Below are 26,237 nucleotides of genomic sequence, written 5' to 3' on the forward strand. Positions count from 1 at the left end.
TGTATTAAGGGGGAGGGGGATTACATAAAATTGGAATTTATAAGAAAATGGTCTGTAGAATTCGTCTAACTTTTTTTTTGCATAACGCAATACCATAAAACTAATGTATATCAAATGTTCAGAGGGATTTTTATAATAAAATCTTCTATCTTAAAAGATCGATTGTCACGTGGCTGAAGCCTTTTTATTCGTTCTGTGATTGTTTTAGTAGAAAAAATTATTTTAAATATCAATTCCTTTATCAAAGTAATAATTGGAATAAAGAATTAGTCTGCGATGATAAGATTATTCGGAGTTTAGTACTATTTGATTTGTTTCTATTCTTAAATTCATTTGTCGTTTTAAGAGTTAGTATATTACTTTTCGAAGCTAAGACTTTGAATTATCTGTTATGGTATCTAAAAATTAAACAATTAATACAATTATTAGTTTGAAAAAAGGATTTGAATAACAGATAGTAAAAAAATTAAGTTTTCTTACTTTTGACATGATAGAAAATGCAGGAATAGTATAATAAAATTTAATAGGGAAATATAAAAATATTCGTAAATGTAAATCAAATTCAATAATCGGTTGTATACATATAATTAATATATGATTAGAGGTGTGAGATAAAAGACTATAAAAAATAGTGCCCGTTGTAATTATAAAGCTAAAAAATTTTGTGCCAAGCTTTTTACTGTTAGAAAATACTAGCACCAACCCCTTATCCACTGAAATTCATGATAAATGAAATAAAGCTTTGGCCAAAGCATGTCTCTTTTTTTTCTATCTCTGTATTTTTTTATTTGACAATTTTTTAACGGAAATCATCAGATCAAAATTACATAAACAGTGTCATGCACACAGTTGTCAAAACAATGACAGACATTTCAACGCACGTATATTAAATTGATTCTTGCAAATTTCTTCAGCTCTCTCATACTGAGATACAATAAAATTTTCCACGCAATCGCATCAAGCAGGCATTTGAAATTTGTAATTCTCAGAACGCCCGGAATATACTCATCCAAATAATCTTTGGCAATATCCAGAACTATCCGTTTCTCCATCGCCAGACCAACGCGAAAGTCAACTGCAAACTCGCAATACTTGAAACATTTCTTTCCTCCAAAAGAATCAGTACTGCTTAAATAATAAAGACAATGACAAAATTTTGAGGTCAGAGGATATCAGGTAAGTTCTATTTAATATTTTTAGTCTCTACTTGATAAACAGAAACAATCAAATTGAAAACAAAACAAAAAAATATTTTAAACGCAAAATGATATCGTTTTTGAGTACCAGCACAACAATTTACATTATTTTATTGTCACAAGCTGTCATCTATCATATGAATGAATAATATTTCTTAAGGACAGTGCAAGGTATTTTTAGGAGGTGCTTCGAATCAAATAAATTTGATGGAATTGAATTTTTTAATACGCTGATACTCGTAAAACAAGGAAAGACCGGGGGTAAATTCATTGTTCTAAATGGTATTTTTTTTACCTTTAGTATAAATTACAAACTAAAGTATTGAAATATTTATAATACATTTAAACACATTATCTCAAGTATAAATATGCGTGAACAGGGTAAAACAAGTATAAAGACCATAACCGACTTGGTGGGGTATAATATATTAAATAAATAAATTAATCAATTTAAGAAGAAACAAGATAATTACTGTAAATATGCACTATTGGCAATCTGAGGCAAGAGATTCCTCACCTGAAAAATTCAAATTGAGAAGGGCTCAACGCCAACTACATCATTGTCATCGCCCCTGTACATTGCGTACAACCCGATTCTCGGTATTTGAACTTATATAAAATATTAATTTAGCGATTTGAGGTACTTACAGTCCAAATTATAGTTATTTTCTTTCTCTCGTTCAACAATCTGTTCAGCTGCATGTAGGGCACGTTTGTTTTTTTCTGGAGAACATCGATGGAACTGCCCGAGGTCTACGTGTCAGATAAGTTCAGGGTGTAGTTTTGTGTACCAACTTACGTTCCACAATCAGCTAAAGTGATGTACATAAAATACTGTGTCCCCACACGATTTTCATCAGTGGTAAAATATTATGTACTACGCATATATTTGATTCGTTTAAGGTGCTAGTACTCCTTCTTTTGGCCGTTAATGGACATGTCTTAATGCAAGTAAACGCAATCGACGACAAAATATGGTAAGAAATATTATGAACGACTAAATTATTCATTTTTGTGATGGCTTCTTACAATGTATATTAAATGTACATTTGAAAATGATTACTTTATTTATACAATACTGAATACAACTTTTCAATACCTCGGGCGGTTTTTTTTTTTTTTTTTTTTTTTCAACTTTTGGACGTTTACCGTGGCCTTGGTAGAAAAAATAGCACTCGTGGGAGCCAGGGTATACTTTTCGTAGCCGATCGAGGCTTAATTTTAATTTCAAGTATAACTTATACACATTTTTTATAAACGAATAAGTATGTTTAATTGGCTTGAAAAAAGTTTTGTTTTTGCTTTTGTGGGTAATTTTAAGAGAAAAAGTAGTAATCTTGTCATTTTTTCGTTAAGTCCTTAGTTGTGTACTTAGTAGAAAATTGATAAAGTTTTGAAAAACAGGGCTTTTGACGATATTTATCTAGGCATTACGAGGTCATTATTGCACATTTCTTAATCTAACAAGGCTTAAAATTTTTGTACAATCTAGTACTAAAATAATGTGGAATGAGCAGTTTATGATTTGAATTGAACTTTTTTTATATCAACCCCCTGTTCATGCATTGCTCATTCCACGTTTTTATAGGACTATATTATACGAAAACTTCAAACCTTGTTGGATAAAAAAATGTGCAATAACGACTGCAATGCTTGGACGAATTCCGTGAAATGCCCCTATTTTTCGAAGCTATGTAAATTTTGTAAAATCATCAAAGAATCTACAAAAAATTGTAAGTCGAAAAAACAAAAATTTCTTATTTGTTTATAACAACAAACCAGGGGGTATTAATGGATCATGGGACCCACGGTAAAAACAAAGTTCTTCAAACATGACATGGGTATAGACACAATTTCTCAGGTAACAAGGGGGTCGCCAGACCCACAGGAAGAACGAAGACCTGTAAATGTTAGTACTGCATTCATGTTATTTACTAAAACAAAAACTTGAAAATGAATGAAAAAAAAAAAAAAAAAATAAGTAGTTTAGTACTTACGATGGTTAAACTTCGTGAGTACTGTATTTATGCACGACGTTCTCACGAAGTTCACCCATCGTGAGTACTAAACTACTTATTGTTATTTTTTTTTTTTCATTCATTTTCAAGTTTTTGTTTTAGTAAACAACATGAATGCAGTACTAACGTTTACAGAGCTTCGTTCTTCCTGTGGGTCTAGCGACCCCCTTGTTACCTGAGAAATTGTGTCCATACCCATCTCATATTTAAAGAACTTCGTTCTTACCGTGGGTCCCATGACCGATTAGTACCCCCTGGTTTGTTGTTTTAATTTCCTTTATAATTTTTTCATTTGTTTTTTTTTTCTTTTAATTTCTTGTTTTATTTTTTTCTTTATTTCTTGTTGCATTTTTTTTTTTTTTCATTTCTTGTATTATTTTTTTTCATATTTCATTTTATAACATTTTTTTCATTTTTTTATATTTCCTTTGCTTAATTTCTTTTTCATTTTTATATTTAATCTTTTTTTTTTTCATTCCCTTTTTTATTTCTTTTTTTTCACTCTATTGTATTTATTCATGTCTTTTAAAATTTTATTTTATGTTATATTTATATTTCATTTCATCAATTTAAAAAAAAATTTTTTTTTCACTTATTTTTTTGCGATTTTATAGCCCATTAATACAATTTTTGCTTTATTTTTATATAATTACTCAATGACAATGTGCCACTATTTAATTATCAAATTAAAAATAAGTGCCCATAAAAACCATTAAAATGATATGAAACTCGAAATATATTTATGTAATGATCTTACATAATTCATTTATAATTGATTTAATGAATTACTTAATTTATGTGATTATGTAATAACGAAACATAATTTATTTGTTGAATTCGAAATAAGCGCCTTTAAAAACCATTGATACGTTCTTCAACTCTATTTTACATGTTTATTTTTTTATTTTTATTTTTTTTTTTTTTTAGATGTATTATTTAGAAAACAAATACACATAATTTATGAAACAAATACACAATTGAATGTTTTATCAGTGAACTCATTAAAAAATGGAATGTTATAGTTACGATCCACACCATAAGTACAAAAAACCGAGTTGATGAAGTCGGCAGCGTTCGTAGCAGAGTGGATAAGGTACTAGCCCTCATATGCAGGAAGTCAACGGATCACATCTTTTTATTGGAAAATGTTTTTTTTTTTTTTTTCTTTTTTATTTAGAATTGTAAAAGAAAAAAATTCAAAGTGAAATAAAAACTATTGTGGGAAAATAAAATATAAATTTATTTAAAAATTAATTGCTTGGGAGTGTGAGGGGGAATGGAGAAGAAAGGTGTGCAGAAGAGTAACACGGCACGGTTGGCAGATATATATATATATATATATATATATATATATATATATATATATATAGTGGGGAGAGGAGAAGTGTAAAGAGAACAGTAGGTGAGGGGGACGAGGTGAGGGGATAAACTGGAGAGAAAAAGTAAACCACTTTCGTATCAGGAAAAAAATCTGTCGATTTTAAAATTCCAGCCCCCCCGAGTAACGCAACATAAAGAACTTCGTTCTAAAAAGTTAAGGAGAGCCTCTTATTACTATAAAAATTCAATGCAGTGTCTGTATATCAAAGGAAATTAAGAGATTAAGTGGAAAGTTTGAATCTAGTTGAATAATATTTGAACTTTCATGTAAACGAACTATTTTCGGCTTACGAAAGTAAGAATTTGTATGTATGAAGATGTTTCTTCTACGTGTTTAGTTTATTCAGTATACATGTATACTGATTGTTATTTACGTATGAAAAAATGTGGCAGAAACACTTTTGCATCCACAAAAATTAAAAGATATTTCTGTACAGAGTCACATGGGTGAGAAAATACTACTGTTAGCCAACATAACCTTAGCAGCTTTTTCCGGACCATCATGCCTCTGTTCTTTTACTCTTTGTACTTAATTTCAATAAGAGAGTAAAATGTTATAAAAGTACTTTTTGTTAATGCTAGACAGATCAAGTTCAGTTCACACTTTTATCAAAAATATTCGTATCTTAACAGTTTTTTTAATTTACCAATTGAATTATATTTTTTCATTTTTGTAAGGCATTAATTTTTACTTCACTAAATAATGCTGTCCAACATATTTTACCTATACGTTCTAGACTAACGTTATTTAAACTTTACATTCTACTTTTTTTCCAAGCCAGGAATTATGAAGCCAGACAGGATACTTTTCTCTGTATGCAAAAACTAGTTATACTACAAAATACGTCTGAACTGTTGATTATAGACAATTGAGTGACACACCTTTGTTGTTAAATGTTTTGTTTTTTTAATTAAAAAAAATATGTTATAGTTATCTACATCCACTTATTCTTTTTTTTTTAAGTGCTTTTACCTAAAAGCCACTAATCCATCGTCTCTACCATTATTTCGTCTGTCACGAGTATTAAAATAAGTAAATCTATCTGATGGACCAATAATAAAATTGAATTTTATTATATAACATTTTTGTTTATTTAATTTGTGTTGTAAAAAATATTTTAATTTTTTTTAATTATGAACCAATAAAATTCTTTTTCTGTTCCAGGTTTGCAACGAAAGAGTAGTTTTTTATACAACTGGCTTTATTAAAAAACCAACTACTTACACGTTTCCTTGCAAACTCTTAGCTTTTCCACTTGGTCTATCTAGAAAACTGGTCTTTAGTTTGAAAAAAGGAGATCCACTCTTAAAATTTTTAAACCATCAGTAAGTATTTTTTGATAATTATATATGTTAATTAGAAGTCATACCATTTTTTTTTTCAGCATACAGAAATACAGAGAAAATGGTTTACTATCTTGGGAAAAAAAATCACATTTTTCTATAAAACATACCGAAAAAGATCATTCAAGTCCACAGTTAAGTACTACCGCCGTCATCCCGTTGCAAGTGTTATTGATTAGTGGATTTGTCATAAGCTTCAGAATTTTTTTATTCGAAAAGTATCACAGACACTTAATATTGTATTTAGTAAAAAAACCATGTAAGAAAATCAAAAAAATTAGGAAAACTAAGAAAACCAATACTTTATATAACAATGGCAAAAAGTTTTCAGTTTATTCTCAATACAGGGATGTGTAACCACGCCCTCCGTGGCCTTATACCCCATAAAAAGCATTTTTTGACAAAAATGAGAATAAGTTTTAAATCTAACGCATATGTCATTTATCGCTAGAAATGGAGTAAATCACTATTTTTAGTAGAATTGTAATATTTTATAGTTTATTGAATTTTATAAGAACGTAGCAAATCAAAAACGAATGTATTAAGCTGAGTTCCCTGAAATTGTCTGATAGAAGTACGATGATTTGTATTTATAATTTGCTTGTAGGTGGATTAGTGGTGATACTTGGTGTGGATTCAAGAAAGAAAAAAGGGTTTTGTAGTGGAAATGTAGACATCATATAAAAGTTTTTGTTAATTATGAAGAAACAATAAAAAAAATTTCAAGTATAAATCAGACTTTCATTTATGTCAAATTAGTCAGTATTTTTTAATTCGTAGTTTCTCGTTTTCATCACCGAATTACAAACATTACAACAGTAATCATATTAAAAGAGAATGATCAGACTAGTGTTTTTATATTATTTCATGGAACCATCATCAACTTTTTTCTTTTATATTTATAGACGGCTAACAAAGCATTCCTACTGTCGTTTATCGATTCTTCGAATGATTATAGACATAATAAGTCAGTTTTTGCTTAAAATCTACTTGCAATATATCTCGTGATATAATTTAAATAAGTTGATTAAGAGGCTTAGTGCTACAAAAACTCTAACGAATTTTGTTTATAGTTGTTGATAAAAAATTAAATAAATAATGAAATTAAAGTTCAACCATTATACGTACTGAACTAATTTTTTCAATTTATTTTTTTTCATTCGTTTTTCAAGTATTTGTTTTACTGAGCTATATGGATGCAATACATATTTTTATAGAGCTTCGTTCTTCCTGTGGGTCTCGTAACCCCTTTATTACCTGAAAAATTTTGTTTCTTTATTCTCATCTCATGTTTGAAGAACTTCGTTCTTACCGTGGGTCCCATCACCCATTTATACCCGCTAATTTGTTTCTTTTAATTTTTTTAATTTTTAAAAATTGCCTTTATTTGATAATTTTTTTTATTTAATTTATTATTCAATCTTTTTTATTTGATCTTCTTGTTTTCATTTCTTTATTTAATAATTTTTTTTAATTTCATTGTATTTTTTTATGTCTTCGCACCTTTTTTTGATTTTCATTTTATTTTTTTTCCATTTTTAATTTCATTATTTCTTTAACCTAAATTTTTTCCGTGGCTAACTTTGTTAATGATACTTGCTAGTGTGCGCTCAGGTACGTGCTTTGTTGTAGAAAAATATCTAATACAATTGTCTATTCATTTTTGCTGCTCACTAATACTTTTTCTTTAAAGCCAAAGGTTTATAATATGTTACTCCATTTCGAATCTTTAATAATTACTGTTAGAAGGTATTTGTGTCAAAAGGTACCATGGACATCTCTCACGTACGCGTGAGTGTCAAAATAAGAGTAAATCTCGTTAAAATCACCACCTTCACTAAAAGCCATCTTAGCGCAGTGGGTTGGAAAGTTCTTTGCTATCAAAATTACTTACAAAATCTCTTAAAACTGCTCTACTAACAAGAAATATCATCTTTCGATAGAGATACATTTTTGATGAACGTACACTAACACGATTCTCCAAAGATAACATTGCGAGGGACGTGAAGAAGCTTTATCTCCTTGGCGAAAGGGACCGATGTTTGCGTGTTTACGTGCTACGTAAAAAAAGAAAGAAAGAAGAAAATGTTACACTATAGTCGAGCGAAGCTTGGTTAAAAATTGCTTCAATTTTTGCAACTCTTCAGGTCGGCTCTTTGTGATAGAACCCGCACTTCTTCAGACAAGCTGGAACTCAACGATAAATATTCTTACAAATGAGATAAAATGAGTAACTTTATAGCATTATTTTATAGTTTTACTTGGCAAGAATGAATTTATTAGTATAACAAATCAAATAACAAACTCCATTAAAATGCCATCTTTATGGTGTTGATAAAATTTTGTCCCTACTTTCCATTCCAACAGTGTCAAATTCTGTTGCATACATGCACTGTAAAAAATGCTGTAGTAAAATCACTATGCTTAGCATAGGTAAAATAAAGACCTATGCTCAGTATATGGATTTTACTATCGGTTTGTAAAATGTTTTTCCCGGACAGTAAAATTAAATGTCAAGATAGTAATTTATACCGAAGCCGAAATCTTTAGAAATTTTTTTGCGATCATGTAGTAATTTTACTATCTCAAGCGTACAAGTCATTTCTTCGATATGAGAAGCATGAATTGTAGTAAGAGTGTTGCTGCCCTGTTGGCTGCGTCTATTTTGACGAAGTCAACTAATTTGTTACTTAAAATTAAGGAGGGATCGCGGCACAAAAAAACTACTCAATTTACAAATGATTAATTAAAATCCACCTAAAAAAAGACATATTTGCTGAATTTTTCGGAACGGAGGATGGGAATGAACTAGGTGAAATAAATTCAAATGCACTGATTATGAGCCACGAACGAAGATATATTTCGTGGCTCAAGGGAAAAACTCCGAAGAGAAAAACCCAAGAAAAGAAAAATTAATGAAAACACAAACGAGTGAGGTTGAACAATAAATTTAAGATAAACTTTCTGCAATGAAGAGTGTGTACTTGTGTATTGTGTGTAGAAAACGTATACGTGCGCGTCCGCACGTGTCTCGAAAAACTCACGAATCGATAAACGTTGCACGGTCCGTGAAGCGGATTTTCGCCGCGCTTTAGTCGCAGCACGCCGAGCTTCTCGTAAATGATGCAGATGTTGATGATGATAAAAAAAGGAAAGCGTGAGAGAAATTAACCCTAAAAAGGTGACCCCCAGATACACGTGTGCGTGATGATGATGAGGAAAGATGTAGAAACCAGTAGGAAAAATATAATACCCAACTATGCCAGATACTCGAGATCGCAGTTGACAACTGAACACCGCTCTGTATAGACAGATAGTTCAGAACTGACCCGGCACGCCCACCCAAAGTAGTCGCAAGACCCCCCTTCCCTTTTTAATTCTCCCACCCGCTGCAGTCGTCAGGACCCATCAATCCCTTACACCTTATGTAAAAAGCCGGGAAAGGAGAGAGAGAGAATGATGTAAGCAATTAAGAGAGGGGGAGAAACCTATGACCCGAGGACACTTAATGAGAGCAAAGGAGATGGAGATGTAGGTGCATGATAGAGAAGGAGAGAAAAGTCTAGCTAATGAAAGTATAGCGAGAGAGACATAATGAGAGATGGCGCGAGAGCGATTAATTGTACCGACTGAAACAAAAGGAGAAAAAGGATGAAGGTAAGAAAGAAATTGACCGGCGCTTGCATATGTGAATATGTGATGAATTTTGTGTGAACTCGGTGTGCTGCCACCTTCGGCGTGCTGCGAGGTTTATCCTCCACTGCTCACGAGGCGGTCTACGAATTTTAGTCGCTTCGACTAAACAAAGCACTACCGTACTGTTCGTAGTTCCTTTTTTACTAAAAGGGTTATGTTCTTATTTCTTCACATTACAGACACATCGTCACACACAATTGAGAAAAGTGATGATTTGTAGAGATCCGAAATATTTAGCTATTGGTCTACTAAGGTGTATACCCACGATGTCATGAAATCATACATAACCTGAAAAGTGTTTAATTTCCAGAATGCTTTCGCTATAAATAAAATATACCTAATAATTACTGATTACAAATTTGTAAGAGCACTGATGATAAATTTACTTTTAATCCTTATCACAATTATTCATTATAGTGCGAGAGCGCGAAGTACGAACCGTAAATTAGGTAGAAATATACATGTATTAAATGAAAAAGTAGACTTATTATGTCATAATAAGTCTACTTTTTCATTTAATCTGATATGGATCTTCATCAAGTGACGACCGATGATATAGAATAATATACATGTACATTAATGTAGTCCATGCGAGATTCCCTTACCCCCATGAAGAGTAATAGCTGCATGTAACTTTAATAATAGATAATACTTTTATTATCTCGTGTAATTTGGATCAATGTACTTTTACCATCGGAGTGCAATATTATTATTATCTCGTATTTTTCCGAGGGATGTTAAACGTATTTTTACTATCGGAACGTAAAATCTTTATCGTCTTGTAATTTAAATTGCCGATTGTTTTTATCATGCAGCTAATAAAATTGACATGCTTAGCAAAGGACTTACTGTTACCTATGCTGAGCATTTTGATTTTAATAGCGGATAGTAATATCAATACATTGCTTGTGAAATTACGGTGCTCATGACATAGTTTTCGCTATCAGATATCAAAATCACTGTGCTCACGATAGTAAAGAAAGTTACTATCCACTAGTGATTTTACTACAGCATTTTTTACAGTGTAGGCTCTGAGTACATATCTTATTTATTTACCTTGTCTAAGCTACCTAGTAAATTGCAAACTCTTTTACAATAGAGCACAAAATATACCCCTTCTACGGATAAACGATCAAACTTATCTAGTCACTTACCGCTTGAGTTGTCATTGAATGAACACGCTACACGAAGTCATTGTCACAATAAAGACTAGTCATGTGCATTTTTACTTCTGCCTTTAGGTACTAACAGTTACATGCAAACAACTTCAAAATCACCAAATCACAATTGATTCAGTCGCTTTGTTATTTGCACATCCCATTTTTTCACAATGCACTACCTACTTCTTACTTTCCTAGCCAAATATTTCCTCCTTTTAACCTTAAAATAAAAAATAACTTGCTGCAAGACGGTAAACAGTGATCAATATTACTCGGAAGCAAATGATTCTCCACTTGTAACATTGAGTAGTTCTATGCAATAAGAAAGTAATGCTTTATTTTTTTTTTTAAGCATGTTTATCTTGTTTCCGAAACAGTCTTCTAGTATGCTAGAATAATGGCTGGTTTAATTGTTTCGTCTATTTTTGATGGGACTGTGCAAATGTTTGCAACGATTGAATTTAAGTTTTTCTCGAACTTTGAGTGCAAAACTACATGCGAAAAATTTACTATTCTGGCTGCATAGTTTAAAAAATATCTTTTAATGTTTAGTTAATCAAAGAACTTTAAAAAAAATCACTCGTCTAGTTAACATCATTAGAAATGACAAGTCCAGAAGTTGTCACGACCAAAAGCTTAGAGTTACTTGAATAAAAAGGATGCTAACGAAGAGTTTAGTTAAGAGTTGTAGTGTCAAATATATCTGTGAGTCTACTTTTTAGTCTAAATTTTAAAAGCTAGCCTGTTTATCCGACATTAAAGCATGTCTGATATTTTTTTTTCTGACACCATATTAGGTCCCGAATGTAAGGCATACATACATTTGAATTAGGACATGCCCGAGGACATGCTTTGTATTACGTCTCCACTCTAATTATTTAGAGCCTCATGCCATATATTCGAAAAATGTCTTATTGTAAGAAAATCCAGTAAAAGTAATGTCACACATATGTATGGAGGACTTACGTAATGAAAGTGCAGTTGTCACAGCTTTCGTTTCTGGTTTATTGTAAACGCATACCTCAGTTTACTAAGAAAATTTAAAAGAGCTCTTGATTTTCTATTTTATTTCCACTTTTTCTGCAAGTGTGGGCTCTCGAATAACAGTTGTCATACCTTTATAGAATTTTCAATACGTTTTTGGAAATAGGAGACGATTGTGTCCTCTGAAACCTATCTTGTACGTAAAACTGAAAGATTATATATAGCTACAGGCTGCAGGGTCACGTTGGCTGGATGGGAAAGCCGAGCACCTGATCAGTTGTCTGCTAAAGCGCGGACTAACCTACAAATTGGAGACCTGTGTGGATATTTGCATTAATAGAATTGGTACTTAATGCACTTAAGGATTTGTTGGACACATGATGCAGTACTCCTTCGCTTATAGCCATTCATAAAAAATTCCCGTACTTTCATCTATACGTTGATTTCGGTAATACAGATGTTACGTCTATCTCGTTCTCTCATACGGGTTATATAGCCCACTACAACAGAGACATCTGGTCAGCCCTTCTCTACAGCCCACGTGACCCTGCAGCCTATAGCTATATTCACTTTCAGGGGAAATTTTACCGTTGCCGTAGAGTAAAAATCATAGTAAATTTTGGATAAATTTTACAGTTACCATAAAAATTACTGTAAACTACCGTTAAAATTTATAAACATCTACGGTAAAAATTTACGTAATGACAAATTATCACAGGATTACCGTTGCTTTTACGGTAAAAATTCCTGTAATTCTTTTCTGCGTGTATAAAAAAAGTTACCATGGGTTATCTCACGTACGTGTGAAAGTCGAAATAAAGGGGAATCTCGTTCAAATCGTCAAATTGACCAAAAGCTACCTCAGCGTAATAGTTACGGATGTTCTTTGCTATCAAATTTATTTGAAATATCTCCTGAAACTGCTCCGGCAACGAGAAATCTGATCTTAGCAGTAGAGATAAATTTTCGATGGACGTAGAGTATCTGAATTCTCCTAAGATTGCATTGTGAAAGACAAGAACAAGCTTTATCTCCTTGATGAAAGTGACCAATGTCAGGGTGCCTATACTATACATAAAAAAAAGGGAGATAAAAGTGTCACGCTCTAATATAGTGAAGCTTGGTAAGAAATTGCTTCAATTTTCGCAACTCTTAAGGTCAGCTCTTCGTGCTCCACTAATATCTTTATACTCTAAAAATGTTGATCAAAACAGTTAAAATAATTAAGAAGCAGATGTAAGCGTGTTTTTTGCATGCATTTCATATAAAAATTCTTCTAGCTGTTGACTTATAACCAATATAATACCCAACAGTGCAAGAAGAATTAAATCAGATGCCATAACGCGTAGGTATGTCTACATGTCTTTATAAAATGCTAATTTTCTATAAATTCTATGTATAGTTAGAACACTCGTAAATAAAATATTACAAGAAGCCAAAAATATCTAAAGCTTGCTGGTGTAGGGGAAAAAGGCACGTGGTCGAGCTTGCGTTAACCCAAGTGAGGTAGGAGAAAAAAAGCTCGTGAGTCAAAGTAGATTGGTCATCGAATTTGAAGAGTAGCATCAAAAGTAGCTCTTATTTGCTGCGAGTGGATACGTGGCTTTAATAAACATTGTAATTGGTGGGAGCAATGGACTTCAATACTCGATTAGTTTGGAGTGGTGGTTGTGGTGATGGTGGTTACGATGTCAAGGTCAAGGATACTTCAATGTGTTGTTCACTTTGTGTTGTAGTATTGATATTAAAAACCTCTAACGCATGTATTTGTTCATTTTATGGAACCTTTTTTGTAGTGCGCAGAGAATCATAAAGAAGTTGAAGCAGCAAAAGAAAAATACAATGATTTTTTTCAATTTTATTTCAGAGAATTTCAAATAGTGCTTGTATATATGTACTCGCAATTAGTAGTTCTTTGCAAAAAAACTATAATATTATATACTTTATCCTAAGAATTTATCGGATTACGCATACTTGTGACCTTAAAAATGGTTAAATTTGTTATTACAACTACAATTACATAAAAATTTTGACTTGATCAATATTGTATATCTCATTAATAATTTGGTAGACATGAAATATAAGTTTGTTATTATGTTAGTTGATGGCGATACTTTTTAATAAGCATATCTAACAATTTATGACAAGTACAAGATCCTACAGGATTTCGGTTCTTTCCGTCTATCGGTTTAAGGTGATACATTTTTTATATTTTCTATTAAATTTTAGGGGCTTTAAAATAAGGTGATGGCCAGTAACGCATTTGACTACTACGGTTATGTGTTTTTTTTCTGAATGAGTGGAGAATATTATAAGAGCAAATAACACTTTTTAAACAAAAATACAGATTACAGCATTTTACCCTCCAAAAAAATATTGAATAAATAAATGTACATTTCTTAAATCTGATGTTCACGTTGGGTAAATATTAACATTACTACTTTGATGCTGCTCGAGATGATAACTAAAAATCTACACCCTTAATTTAATTTTCGAATTTATCAATCACTTCTTCAAAGGTGATCCAAGGAAAAAAGAAATGAACGATAATCTTAAAAATAATTTTTTTTTTAATTCAAAGTAAATTGTCTTTAATTTTTTGATTACCTTATAATTATTTTAATAGTTTTACTACAACGGAGTTTGAAACAATAGAAAGAAGTATCGAGAAAAAAGCGTATCAATTAATTATTTACTAAATCGTAAGAGTAAAAAACTTCTAAGACCATTGTTTAGGTCCTAGTGAAACTATTTAGTTCTTGTACTTGGGTCATTCTTCTACAAACCGAACGAATTTTGCTAAAAATTAATCGTCACCTCTCCGATTCAGCTAAAAATTTCTTTCCAGATTCTGTATTGAAAAATAAGAGATACGTGTCCCAGAAATTTATTTTATCACCTATTTTCAATTTTATGAGTTATAACAAATTTTATAATAGTAGTTGGAGACTCATTGTAAACAATGTATAGCTCTGAATTCTTGAGAGCTACAAAATTCTCACCAATGGCACTTTTGTAGCTAAAGAGTTAAACTAAAAAAAAAAAGTTATCAACAAACTAATATAGTTATTAACAATTTTATTTTTTAAATCGATGTTCAACAATTGCCCCCAAAATTAAATGAGTTTTTATTATAACAATCGTATTCTGCGTCAAATTTTACGTGATAATCATGTTTTTTAGATATGGAGACTTTTTAATTGTTATTGGTAAAATATTAATTTATGTAGCGCGTAATGGTAAAAAAGAACTGTTTTTCAAGTAGGAAATAATAAATGTACCTCGTATCAAAAAAAGTTAAATGTAACATTTGTAAATAATAGAAGATCTACAACTTTTGTATTTACCATTCGTCAGTATAACCTCAAAATTTTGTATTATCATGCAAAAAAGCAAGGAATCACTATTTTATCATTTAGTAAGTATAAATTTTCATTAAAATTTAATCATGAGTGATATGAGTGATTTGTTTTCCAATCTTATCTCCTGAATGATAAAAAACGAATTTTCATTGAAGAAAAAAAAACATATTAAACCACTTGACAAAAAAATTGTAATAACAATGCTTGACGCAACATCAACACGTAAAGTGTTTTTTGTTCTTTAGATTTTTTCATTACTACTTGGTTTTTTATTGTTTTAATAATTGTCTGCTTATATATGAAAAACAGATTTTTTATCTCTTTCATGTTTTGGAATTTTAAAATTTCGCGGAAGCCTGCCTACAGTACAATCTGTGATTCAAAGTGTTACCCGCACTACTTGCGTACACTTTGCTCAAGCACTACTGCGCTTACCCGCACTTCACCGTACTACAAATTCGTTGACTTTCAAATCAGCTGGCAAAGAATTGGCTTTGTGGTGTAAAATGTTGATAACATAGATTAATTAATCATAGTCCGTGTTAATTGATGCCAACTAGTTGGAAAGACCATATAGATAAGATGTCTTGAATGCTCCAATCACATGTAACATTAGTAACTTATTTAAAAAATTATTAAAATTAGGTGTTAGTTAATTTTCTCAGTTTCTGTTATACCAAGCTTAATATCATGTGAGTTGGAAGTTTCACTTCTGCCGGGGGTCCTGAGACCCACATCTGGTTTGCTTTTGGATCTCTTCTCAAGAGTACGGGTAATGTCTACATGCTTTGAAGTTAATGAAAGTATCGTCTAATAAGGGCATTTTGTGTTTGACAATGTTTCTTTGATACAATTTCTTAAGAGTTAAGTGAAGCAAGTGGAACTGATAATAAAATTGTGCAATAAACTATATAATTTTTTCTTCTTCTATTTATATTTTCAATATTTTATTGACTTCAAATGGTGATTGTTCTTTCCTTCTGTATTTTATCAAATTTTCGATAAATTACGCCTTTTATAGACGTCATTTAATTGTGCTGCAAATCACATAGCCCTTGTCCTTTAAAAGCATGTTATGACACAGTGACTAGTACGGAATATTATACGATATGAGCCATCATAAGGTTCACGATGGGTTGGTCATTATGTGGATCTCATGGATAAGTTATGGGGTAGTCATTTGCCAAAAAATCGTGAAGGTAGTATGTAAGTCATGCAAATCATGCGTGTATATCCTATATTGAATCTTTGTTCAGACGATGTCCTAAGTTCAATCATCTAAAACTTAGAAAAATCATCTTCTGATTTCACAAACAAATCCTGTAGCTATCAAAAGCTCCAAAATCATTATTATTAACATTATCATTTCTGTTATTGTTGGCATAAATTTTATAACTATCCGCATTGTTATTATAATTAGTATTACCATGACGATTATTATTATTATTATAATTATTGTCACCACTTAGAATAATAACGATTAAATCAGAATTTTTGAAAGAGGATGCAAACATTTTTTGTGTAAATAATTTAATTTTTAATGCAAAAAAAATATCCTTTGGTTAATTCTAGTTTTTCTTACTAAATATTTTTATGATGTTATTGCGCGTAATAAGGAAAAACAATAATTGTTGATGCGTGAGCAAATATTCAATAAGTACGTATTTTTGTTACTTGAAAACTAATGATATAAATGAATTTTAACAATAAGAATGAAACGGTCGTAGAATAGTTTTTTTCTTAAATGTAATTTTATTAATAGCTTATTTTTACACAAGTCATAATATCCCTGGTACAAACAGTTACAGTTTAATTATTAAGAAGTTAAATGTTCAGTTAACAAATAATATGATACATGTGACATTATTGCGATTATAACTTTTTTTTTATGTAAAGTGTTACATTCTTTGTTATCAAATCTTTAAAGTAATAATTCAATTGATTAATAGATAATAGTTTTCATTGAGAAAATGATACTAAAGGCCATAAGTAAAACCTAATTAGTAATAACAATTTCAAACAAATTATTTAATGTGACATAGAAATACTAAATAAGTAAAATCAATTGCATACAATAATAAGCAGAAGTGAAAAACGATTATGTAATTATGTTTAACAGATAGATAATTTGCTACTATGCATCAACACAATGTAACTGTTGAATACCAAACTAATTTTAATTAATTTTTTGAAAGTAACAAAATTCGTGTTAGCAACGTCTTGAATCATTTCAGAATATATAGTTTAGTATTCAAATAGAAACTATTACATATTTTTTTTTTAAAAATTGTCATTGTGCAGAATAATAAAAAAGTTAGTTTCTATTGTTTATGTACATCCGTATAATAGGTACAAAAATAAATGTAAGAAGCATGATTTGCAAATTTTACATATTATTTCTGCGTAAGCTAGAAGTTTAATCCTAATAAGAAATGTATAATCTTGTATAATATTTTAAATTCCATAAAGACTATAAAAATATGATATGTCGATTACGGTTGAGATGATATAAAAGCCAAAAAAGTGAATGGCCTACTTTGTATCTTGAAAATCCATGTAGCTTAAGAACTTTTAAAGAGTTGGAGACACACTGGAAAGGAAACTACTGCAGACCATAAAATTTTTACAAATTGTTTTAGTTATATTATCTTAAGCATGTATGTACATATTTAAGTGAGGCTCTACGACACGCGCACTCCTCGAGCCGACCCCCTGCTCTATCTTAAAATAAGGGTCTTCGAATTTAATATACGAAATAGTAACTTATATATCATTTGAATTTTTGTATTGCTATATGCCTTACGAGTCAATATAAATGTATTTTAATAGTTTAAAGTTTGTTGAGTTCTTTCTAGTAAACACAGTGCATACAATAAATGTAAATCAGAATATGTTTTTCACATTTATGATATTCAAAAGTGTTTTCAGTCCTACCTAGATATTCCAAAGAAAACACTAACAAATATTTACCATTAGGTCTACAAATTATGATAACTTATCCAATTATGTATGATCTGGAATGTTATTTCACTCATCTTTTGAAGAACTACAAATGTCATAATTTTTAGTCGTTATAGATTTTGATACTGATGTTGCATTTCATTTAATTGCCATTCTGCTTTTTTTTTTTACGTAGAAAACTATGTATATTAGTAATTAAACAAATTTGTTGTTCCGGTAATTGGCTAATAAACCTTTCGTTTATTTTAATTTTGTGTAATCCCTGTCGGCGTTTTCACGTTGACAAGAACCTGTCCCCATCTCCATAAAACGCACTTAAAAACCTTAAAACGCATATAATATCTATAACGCCAATATTATCCAACCCAACACACCTTCCAATACTTCTGCTTGGATCAGCTCTACACTTTCGACATAAACTCTTCACCGAGACGAGGACCCACAAGGCTGAGGGAAATGACCAGGACACACATTTTAGACACGTCCAAATAAATACACGTACCACATAATTCACTTTAAACAACTCTTTATTTAACTTACAATAGATGAACACTTCAAGAGAATGACGCTATTTCTGATGCTCCCAATCGCGACCTGGAGAACGGCTACCACCGAGATTACGACAACCCGGTTTGATCACAAGTACAGTCAGTCACCATGCAACACCTTCGATTACGAGCTACCTCATGAGAGCACACATTACACATTCTCTCTTTCAGTGGGGACATCTACAACCATCACCCTCAGCAGCTGGTCTCGTGGTCTGCCAAGTCTCAAACGACGCTGCGAACGCACACACACATATACACTCCCTAATACGTACTATTGCAGCGGACAGACCGCTAACTGCTGAGGTTCAGCCGACTGTTTGGATAGACACACACTTTTTGTCATATTACAATGGACAGACGGCCCCTCGCCGACTGCCGAGGCTCAGCCGGTTTTTCGAATACCTCGATTACACACACATACAAGGTACGTACCCCTCAACTACAGCAGCGCTGTAACTCTTGATCCTCCCGGATACATCGGCTCGACCGCGATTCGAGTCATTATACGTCCGCCTAACTGTTTCCCAAGCCAGACGACTTCCTCTCGGACAACCTGATCCACGCTTTCATGCACGTGACTTTTTCTTCTTTCGACTTTATTCTCTCTCTCTGTCTCTCTGAGCGATCTTATCCCCCCGTTTACACTCATCACTCTTATTCTCAACAGAAGAAAATTCACGCATGCCTTAATCACATATGCTCATCTACACGCCAGCCTTTTACCCTCATCCTCTACACAAAGGCTACACACGAACAATCTCTTACCGGTGCCATAAACGAAGTGCCTCTCACGCACTTTCTTGGCAGCCACTACCCTTACCTCACACAACGTTAATATACCTTCAAATTTCATAAATATTCCACCAACCCCCCCCCCCCTTCCCCCAACAAACAATCTCTCGGGTAAATATCTGAGTCATGTCCTGGCAGTGTCGCCCATTGCTCTTAAGCCTCTAGTGACTACACAGTCTCCAGCGAGGCTGCAGGCTCAAAGTTCGCTATGTGCTTGGAAAAATGTAGCCAAAATTCCAATCTACTTTTGAACGGAAAAAACTCAAAAAATTGTTTAGTACGGAAATACAGGGATGAGAAAACCTTACTGTTGGCCAACATAATCTAAGCAGCCTTTCCTGAAATACTAAGCCTCAGTTATTTCATTCATTGTACTCAACTTTAACAAGAAAGTAAGTATTTAGAAAAGTACATTTCGCTAATGCTAGACAGATCAAGTTCGCTTCGCACTTTTATAATATTTATACCTAAATAGCTTTTCAAATATACGAATGTCATTAGCTAATTAAATTTTATGTTTTTTTACTGTACAATATATATATATATATATATATATATATATATATATATATATATATTTTACTCACAAAAACTTTTTGACGTGTTTTTCCTACACGTTCTATCATTACTAACGTCATCCAAACTTTATGCGTTACTTATCGTGTTAACCAAGGATGAAGACTGATGGTATACTTTTCTCTGTATGCAAAAATTTATTATATTACTGTCAATAGAAATATTTTCTAACTTTTTATGAAAGACTATTGAGTAATACACTATTCTCACCAAATGTTTTTTTTTTTTTGTTTAAAAATGCTTTTACTTCCAAGGGTTTAATTTGTTGCCTCTATCATACATCCACTTGTTACGTGTATTAAAAATAACAGTTTTATTTAATAAATCTATTTTCAACTCAAATTTTTTTTAACATGTTTGTTTATCGTACCTGTGTTGGGAAACATATGTATTATTTTTTTTATATGAATCATGTTTCAGGTTTGCAAAAAAAAAGTAGTTTTCTACACAACTGGCTTTAGTATAAAACCAAATACTCACATGTCCCCTTGCAAACTCTTAGCTTTTCCACTTGGTGCATCCAAAAAAGTAGCTATAAGTTTAAAAAAGGAGATCCCCTTCTTAAATTCTTGAACCATCAGTAAGTATGTACTAACAAAAATTAATCAATCAGAACTCATAAGACTAATTTTTTTCAGCATTCAAAAATACAGAGAAAATAGTGTACTTTCCCGAGAAAAAAAATTAAATCTGTCGAAAAAAAAATTTATAAAAGGAACTTCTTCTGCACAATTTAGTTTTTCTGACGTCACCCCGTTGCTCGTATTCTTAACTAGCAGCCCCCCGTCTCGGCTTCGCCCGAGACTTACTAAATAAAACACCGTAGTGTGTTGACATGTAATGTAAAACATTTTTAGTTAGAAAATTTTACGCATATTCCCGATACATCTTAGAACAAAAATCTTCTTATTAAAAACATATTTTTTTGGAATCCATGTAGTTTATTTGGTCAAATAATAAGGTGTAAAAATTCAAAAAAATAATTATGCTGAAAAGTACCGTGCGTTTTTTATGCCATAAAATAATCGATGGCTATAAGAAGTTGTTGATTTACAGTTTTTTCTGTGTAATTCACAAAAAGGGCTATTTTTTAAAGCTGTTAAAATTTTAAACCCCCAAAAAATTTATATTAAATAAAAATTTTTTCTCTCATATCTCACAATTTTATTACCAGAGCAACAAAGTCCTGGACCTTAAACCCAACATTTTTATTGCCACAAAAACAGAAATACATTTTCTACTTATTTAAAAATCTGAAGTAGGATCTTTAAAGATTTCAGAGATCGCTGTGAGGGTACAATGAAAATCTGATCTCTCACGTAATGGATTCTTAAGTTGTCGATTTTGACGCTGCTGTTTCAATCTCGATAAATTTTCTACGTCAGTTTCTTGACGCCTCAAATTGTATTCATTAGATACATTTGAAGTTTTCTTTCCAATATACCCTTTTGCGACTATTGGCATGCTTACGACTTTTATGACCCCTAAAGGCTATTTTCAGTCAACTTTGTTAATTTTAATACATTTGTTGGCAAAGTAGTTCGACGTCCGATGGCCCTAAAAAAGACTGGTGAGCTTCTTAAGTTAACTCTTTCTTGACTGCAGTAAACAGCAATTGTGACTGCCTGGATACCTCAGGGTGATCTTCTCTGGCTTACTGTTGAAGACCCAGACTGATTGGGAGAAAAATTACAAAGTCCGAAGCTTTGGGGCTAGTTGTAGTGCTCTTTCCCAACGTCTCCCGGTATAACGTCGAAGACGTTGGTGTCTAAAGCACCTTTTTTATTCGCAGATTCAGTTTTTTTGGTGATCTTAGATGGGGAGATTGTTTAGTAATACTTGTCCAGTGGAGGCTGTCCCGTTGGCTCAAATTTTTTTTTCCTTCATAGCTGTTATAGGTTTGCCCAACGCAGACTTTGGAGAGGATCAGTGATTCCTGGTTAAATGCTTAGAGTCAAGAGGTTAATATAGAGTCGTCGGTCACCGGGTTTTCCAGCCTTGCGAAGAACAACTCCGTAGGTGACGTCTGCCAGTGAATAGCTGACTTGGTTTAATAGTGCCCGTCTTTAGTTAATATAGTCTTTTAGTCGACGAATCGCTTCCGGAAATGGTAATAAAAATGTATTTGTTGGCAAGGTAGTTTACACTTAGGTGGCCCCTAAAAAGAACCGATGAAATTGATGGTTAAGTAGGGAACGTAAATACTTATAACGGCCCTAAAAAGCGCCAGTGGTGAAACTTCCAGGCTATTCTTTATCATTATTCCTGATGATGAAGAGCTGGCTACGGGTTGCTTGATTCTTACCCTGGGAGTCTCGATGTACGGAGACTGTGATGGAGGGAGGTACGCCGCTGACCAAAGAATATCTCGTCTCGGGTCGTTCCCCGGATAACCAACTGCTCATCTTTAGACGGGAACATGTGGGTAAGCACGTTGGGGACGCGACGACCAAGAAAGTAGCCGTTATGGCTTCCCGTGCCCCTCAGAGCTGTTTTTCCTTGCTTAAATTTGTAGCTACAAATTTTCTAACTATACCTGGTGGAATGGTGGGACTGCCACATAACTCTTAAGAGTTGGTGCAGATTGTGCTCTTGCTAGATATGTCTTCTGGTATTCTGGCAGACGTCATCGGTAGAATTAATATTTTGTTTCTTTGATCGCACTCGTCGAGATTCAGGGTGAAGGGACACTTAGGTCCCTTTCCCTTAGAGAAGAGTGTTGTCCGTAACCGGGATACCCAGCTGCAGGACTATCACCAGCATTCTCTGCACAGTTTGTTGAGCTGCCGAAGCTCGACTGTACAACTTTTGATACGCTCCGGCCTATTATAACCACACTTATTTAATTATGTTGCAGGTAGCTTCGATTTTATGTCGACGCCACCTAGCGGATTTTACTGAACTAAAGTGAAAAGCTGGCGTATTTTTGAAAAACTTTGAGCTCATTTATTGCTATTGTTATTAAATTTTTTAAGATAAAAACTATACTAAAACCATCTAGGAAGTATCATGAATCAGTGTGCAAGATTTCAGCAAAATCGGTTCAGTAGTTTTCGCGGTTAGCGATTACAACGGTTTTAGCGCTTCTGCTTTATATATTAGTAAGATGTTTCATTGACTTAAAATGGTGATTGTTCTTTCCTTCTGTATTTTATCAAATTCTCGATAAATTACGCCTTCTATAGATTATACTAACTTTTATAGAAGCCATTTTAGTGTGCTGCAAATTACATAGCCCTTGTCCTTAATAAGCATGTTATAACGCAGTAACTAGTACGAATTATTATGATATGAACCATTGTGAGGTTTACGCTGGGTTGGTCATTGTGTGGATCTCACAGATAAGTTATGGGGCAGTCATTTGACAAAAAATCGTGAAGGTAGTATGTAAGTTATGTAAATCATGCGTGTATATCCTGTATTATATCTTTGTCCAGACGATGTCCTCAGTTCAATCATCTAAAACTTAGAAAAATCGTCTTCTGATTTCACAATTTCACTTAGAATAATAACGATTAAATCAGAATTTTTAAAAGAGGATGCAAACATTTTTTGAACAACTAATTTAATTTTGATTGCAAATAAAATATCCTTTGGTTAATTCTAGTTTTTTTTACTAAATATTTTTATGATGTTATTGCGCGTAATAAGGAAAAATGATTGTTGATGCATACGCAAATATTTAATAAGTACGTATTTTCGTTACTTGAAAACTAATGATATAAATGAATTTTAACAATAAGAATGAAACGGTTGTAAAATAGTTTTGTTCTTGAAAGTAGCTTTATTGATAGCTTATTTTAACACAAATCATAATATTTCTAGTACAAACAATTACATTTTAATTATTAAGAAGTTAAATCTTTAGTTTACAAATAATATGATACATGTGATATTATTGTGATTATAACTTTTTTTTTCATGTAAAGTGTTACGTTACTTGTTATCAAATCTTTGAAGTAATAATTCAATTGATTAATAGATATTAGTTTCCATTGAGAAAATGATACTAAAGGCCATAAGTAAAACCTGTTTAGTTATAACAATTTCGAACAAATTAATTAATGTGACATATAAATACTAAATAAGTAAAATCAATTTCATACAATAATAAGCAGAAGTGAAAAACGATTATGTAATTATGTTTAAAAGATAGATAATTTGCTACTATGCAACATATTTTAGTAAATCTCTACGACATGCGCACTCCTCGAGCCGACCCTCTGCTCTAACTTAAAATAAGGGTCTTCGAATTTAATATACGAAATAGTAACTTATATATCATCTGAATTTTTGTATTGCTATATGCTTTATGAGTTGATATAAATGTATGTTGATAGTTTAAAGTTTTTTCAGTTCTTACTAGTAAACACAGTGCATACAATAAATGTAAATCAGAATATTTTTTTCACATTTATGATATTCAAAAGTGTTTTCAGTCCTACCTAGATATCCCAAAGAAAACACTAACAAATATATACCATTGGATCTACAAATTATGATAACTTATCCAATTATGTTTGATCTGGAATGTTATTTGACTTATATTTTGAAGAACTACAAATGTAATAATTTTTAGTCGTTATAGATTTTGATACTGATGTTGCATTTTATATAATTGCCGTTCTGTTTGTTTTTACGTAGAAAACTATGTATGTTAGTAATTAAACAAATTTGTTTTTTCGGTATTTGGCTAATAAGCCTTTTGTTTATTTTAATTTTAAGGATTTCAATCATTTGTATGTTCCAAAATAATGTTTTTTTTAATGCCTGTAATATCATTATGTATGTACAAGTGACTTGTTACTTTAAATCACTAAAGTAATGAGATTGGTATGACAACCTTAATCGCGTTATTTTAAACTATGAATATTTTTTTTTCTTCCAATACATTCGTGTTAAATGTTGCAAAACCAAACAATCTATAATGCAACCCGACAAATTGTATAAATTTTCTATCTCAAAATAACAGCTGCCTTGAATGCTTTTTTTTTACTAACCTAAAGGTGACAACATCATATTATCTTTGCAAGAACAATTACTCTTAATTTTTTCCTGACTATAATAAACTGCTGAGTAGTAAGAATTTTGGTACATGGTGAAGCAGAAGAAAGAATATTCATAATTATTATTACTAGAAAACTTAATTGGAAAATTTATTTCTATTCTTAGTAAAGTATGCTTGCATATTTTTATGAACTTTATTAATTGCATTTGAATTATTCTTACATAGTGTCGAATATAAATTATTTTTCTCGAATAGTAATAGGATATCAAAATTAAAGCATCTACTTGTCTCGAAAAATACGGGTTTTAAGTTATACAAACATATTTAAATAACTTTTAACAAAAATCTTAGAGAAAAATAAAAACTTTTGATAAATATCTCGTTAATTTTTTACGAACGTTGCTTCTCTATTGATTCATTAAATAATCTTTTCTTTTTAACCGAAAAACTTATACTCTTATTAGATAATATTTTTGTAAACAAATCTGAGTAAAGCGATGGGACTACATAATAATAATAATTATGTTGACCTTAATGACATAATGAATAGTGATGATGATCATTATGATAATGATAATAATATATGATAGTGATAACGATGATAATAATGATAATAATATTAATAATAATAATAATTATAATAATTACAATAATAATAATAATAATAACAACAATCGTAATAACTATAGTAACGACAATAAAAATAATGATGATGGTAATAATAGTCGGGAGAACGATAATAATTATTATGATAAGAATAATGATGATAACTGTAATAAGAGCAATAATAAGAACTTTGTACATTTGCAAATACCGTAACTATCATTCTTACAGCATACAAGATATTAATTAAAATGTGTTTTGATTTTGAATGATAATTGGCAAGTATCCGACAAGATGCTTACCCCACAGCAATGTACCCCACAAGATAAGTAATTTTTAGTTCTTTTTATATTTTTTATCATCCCAGGACATCTATTGCATAAAAAATACTTGAAATATTCTATTTTTTTTTTGTAAATTTTTAACAAACGTTTATTTGCATTAATTACAAAACAGTACAGAGTAAAAAGATTATTGAATTAAAAAACAATTATGTTAGATTAGCCACGTTTTTTCTTAATAAACAATGTGCTAAAATTAATAAGTCGTATGGAACTGCATATTTTTTTGTGTATTTTAGAAATACATTCATAATTCGATGTTAAA

This window comes from Copidosoma floridanum, unplaced genomic scaffold (genome assembly GCF_036245765.1).
Source record: "Copidosoma floridanum isolate Cflo_tuat_1 unplaced genomic scaffold, Cflo_Japanese_pri ptg000007l, whole genome shotgun sequence".
In the NCBI taxonomy this organism is placed as follows: Eukaryota; Metazoa; Arthropoda; class Insecta; order Hymenoptera; family Encyrtidae; genus Copidosoma; species Copidosoma floridanum.